This window comes from Nannospalax galili, unplaced genomic scaffold (assembly GCF_000622305.1).
Source record: "Nannospalax galili isolate Female #2095 unplaced genomic scaffold, S.galili_v1.0 scaffold131, whole genome shotgun sequence".
Lineage (NCBI taxonomy): Eukaryota > Metazoa > Chordata > Mammalia > Rodentia > Spalacidae > Nannospalax > Nannospalax galili.
Window position 1 is genome coordinate 2,958,888 of NW_008332088.1, and position 4,114 is coordinate 2,963,001.

At 35.1% G+C, this 4,114-nt stretch overlaps 1 pseudogene; it reads right to left on the reverse strand.

Annotated features, from left to right (window-relative positions):
* Positions 1–2,812: 2,812 nt before the first annotated feature.
* On the reverse strand, positions 2,813–3,130 carry LOC103729215 (annotated as a pseudogene).
* Positions 3,131–4,114: the final 984 nt, after the last annotated feature.

The following is a 4,114-nucleotide window of genomic DNA, read 5'->3' on the forward strand; positions in this document are numbered from 1 at the left end:
TTAAAAACTGCATCTGAAAAGATTTCTACTAATGTACCTAGTATCTTCTACAAATTGTTTTATTTGTAATAATGTACAGGATTTTGAGACTTGGTTTTCTTCTCTTTATATCTGAAAATATGCTCCCCAAATGTATATATAATTCATATATTATAAGTGCTTCAATATATTTTTGTTTCACTGAGAATCAGCTTTGTCACGTCTAACAAAATGTTCGATATGTTACCTGTGTGTGACTTGGATCCAAATAATTTTGTCTAGTTCTCTTGAAGTAAATATCCTCCGTTCATTGACATAGTGCTTAATCTAGTATAGTATTTCCTATTTTTTTCTTTTTCTTTATTTAGCTTAAAATTAAAGAACTACTAAATCAAATAGTTTTCAAAATACTTTATACAACTTTTCTTTTGATGAAGCAGATTTTTTTGCATTCTTTTGGTAGCTGCTGGAGTTAAAATGCTGTAGAATCAGTTGTTATTACATGAGGATGATGATATATGTTTTTGTTTTATATTCATTGTTTTGTTGGTAAAAACTAAACTTATTTTTACTTTACAATTTATAAGCTATATTTTTACAGTTTATGAGTTCTATATGCATGAAACAATATCCACATTAAATAAATCCTCTCTTGAATTTTGACTTTTCGTTGGGCTATTATAAAATTCCACTAATGAAATTTCTAATGAAATATTAAAAGAGACTTGAATAACTGAGATTCCATTAAACTTCCACCTCACCCTTCACATTCTTTCTTGATGTTGGTGGTGAAGAGTTGAGAAACTCCCGTCGTAAACTTGTACTAGTGAGATACTGCTAGACTAACCATTCAGTTATTTATGGAAGTAGTGTCCTGAAAGTGTTTAATATCTCAAAGTTCAAGTCAGTTTAAGCCAATTAAAATGAAGTCAACATGAAGAGAAATTGTTTGTCTCTACCCTGATAATATAACACAGAAATCCACTATTGTCAAGCACTGATCTATTATGCTTAGTCTCCCTCAGGGATCAACTACTTCAAGCCTGAATGAAGAGCTGACCTCTCTAATAATGGCAGCGTCCACTTCAGCTCAGTGAGACGGTTTTAAGGTGATGAATTTTCTAGTTTGAAACATGGTTTTAGTTTCTCTGATTGCTCTGCTAACGGTTACCTGAGCAGTCAGCAAAAAGTCCTGTGAACTTGGAGTGACTTTGCCTTTAAGATCTCTCCCTAATGAGATCACAGGTTCTATAAAGTAGGGGCCATATCCTTATTAGTCAATATATTATATTTAGCATTCCATTCCATATGTGTTTAGATAAAAAATGAAGATGAGGATGAAAGATTATTATATTCTATTCCTTCTGTTAAATTTGACAACACTTAAACATCTTTCATATAATTTAAGGCTAGAAACAATTTTATAGCTAAATTTTATTATTCATATATTATATAGGGATATATTTGGTGTTGCAGGTATTGAACAGTTTCCTAATGTCACCTTGGAAATGTCAGATTACTTTTATATCTGTCCATACTTGACCTGATGGATCAGCTTGGTAAATCCTCTTGCTCTGCTACTTCCTTATGTGTTTACCCAGAAACTTAGCAACTTTGTCAAAAGTAAATTTTCTACATTCTCCCCTATGTTTCCATTCATTTTTATGCTGAAACACATAACTCTATTCATTTATTTTACTGGTTCTCTACAAGATTCTGGTATAGTGCATTGCATAGTTTTCTTTTAGTCTCTTATTGATGGGTATTTTAATGGATTACATTTTATTTTACTAATAAAATTAATACCCTAGTGAATATCCTTGGGTACACTTTTCTCTATGTAAGAGTTTCAGAAAGCTGTAAACCTTGAAAACTTGTCAGCAACAGTTTTTCTGATCTTACGTATGTACACTTGCCAATTATTATCTCATTGTACTTGAGAGGGGTTGTAACAATTGATACTTCAACTGGTAGTTCATGACAGCTTCTGTATTTCTGTTCTTTGGTGATATTTGGGATATTTGACATTGCTAATTATATGTAATTTTGTCAATCTAATGTTTTTGTTCAAAATGTATTCAGCTTTATTAAAGATACTTTTCATAAACATCGTATTTCAGGCAAGACATGGGCAGACAATGATCAACAGTATACAAGGACTTTCAAACTCCCTTCTGATACGGACTACCCAAATCAAAAAGGTGCTATAAACTCCAACGATGTCTTCATTTGATGCTCTAAATGGAGGAAGTTTAGAATGAGGGCTGACATTTCACATTAAGCATGCTGTTTAACAACTTTTCACAAGTGGACCCGGACTTTCAAGAAATGATGTGAACACGGCAGAATTATCAATCTGAAGATCTATAATCTTTTAGAAAAGGAACCACTCCTCTTCTGAGGAACCATCCCAGTGGTATCACTGCAAAGTCCAGATTGACCAACATACTGGCAAAACCAATTTGGGGGTCAGGTCCCAAAAGGTCTCTGGTTTTAAGGGAGTTAAGTCTATGTTGATTTAGGGTGGAGGGAGAAGGAGAACATAAAAACTAATTTTGAATTTTCCCACTCCACAAGGCATTACGTGCCTAGGTGGCCATGTGTACCAGTACCAGGAAATACCCTCTTGGGAGCCAAGAGGAGTCCTTCAAAAACTAGCAGGGAAAGGTGTTTACCCCACATTAGTCCAGCTTGGGAGACATTTTGTTAGTTACACATGTTCCTCCCCACCCCCCCAAAAAATAAAGTGTTCTGTGTGCTAACAACATAGCTTTAGAAAAAAAAAGTAAAACAAAATTCTGCATTTTTATAAAACTTGATTAAAAAACAGTATTTAAAACTGTACAGTCACCAGAAGTACCGGCTTATCAAAACCGCACAGACTTCCCTTGGCGTCTGCAGCACCTTCGGCTTTCTGTGCCTGGTCTGTTTGGGGATCTCGGTTTTCTGCAGGATTATTCCCCTCTTTGCCAGCATCAGCTGTTCCCTTTTCCGCTCTGGACACCTTCTCTCTCTTTGCAGGGGCCTCCTTAAGCCTGGGCTCTGGCTTTGGCGGAGCAGGCTTAGCGGATAATCTTGCAGATCTTCTCTGTGGCTCGTCCTCCATCTTGGCTTCTCCTTTGGCATCCCCTCCAGCCTTTCTCTTGGGCATGGCGGTGGCGATGCTAAACGTTAATGGTAAGGAATGTTTTCTGGTGGTGTGTATCCGTATTTTCATAGGTTTGACATGTTTTCACGTATGAATCAGCCACTAGAGTTTCCTCATCCACGAATTACGAATTTTCCCTTTTTTCTGTGTTTATTAATACACATTTAAATTGTATTATTATGTTTTCTTGATAACCACTTTTCCCACTGCTTACATTTTGAAGTATTTTCTTACAGTCTGGTTTTTGAAATTTCAACATTTAGTTGAAAATAATTTCTTTTGTTCAGCATTACTTCTGTCAAACATTCCTCATTAATTATGTGATCTGTGTCTCTTGTGCTTCGGAAATTTCCTTTTACCCAAGGCCCTAAATATTTGCTATATTTTGTTGTAAAACTAAGAAACAGTGTGTTTAACTTTGGGGTCTTTTGTGTAAGTGGGATTCATTTTTTTAATTTGCAATCAAATAAAGTTCTAATTTCTTTTCTTAAATACAGAAACGTTTGTTGCCTTACTTTGAAAGCTAATGAAAACCTTGTGAAATCACTACGCTTCTTTCAATAGTGCCCTGACTCCTTCCCTCTGTCCTATTGAGTTCTCCAAATTTTCCTGAGGAACATAACACTTCAGCCCATACTTGAATACAATGGTTTCTAGACTCATAATGACATTTCTAAAACAGATTACTTTCTTATTTAGCCATGAGCAAAAGCTAAAAGCACAGATGAGATTTCAGATATTGATGCGAGATTTAGTCCACTGTAGGTAGCAAATCAAGTTCCTTATTCTCTCTAAGCACCAGTGTGATTCTTAAATATGGCAACTGAGCTGTTAGATTTTCATTATTTGGTCTTATAAAATCAAATATATGAGTGCATGTGTATAGCTGAAGGCCATATAACAAAAAACACAGTACCAGGCGGGAGAAACTTCCCTTCAAGTTGTTAGGATAGTATAAGAGACTCCCAAAATAACACAGCTTATTGC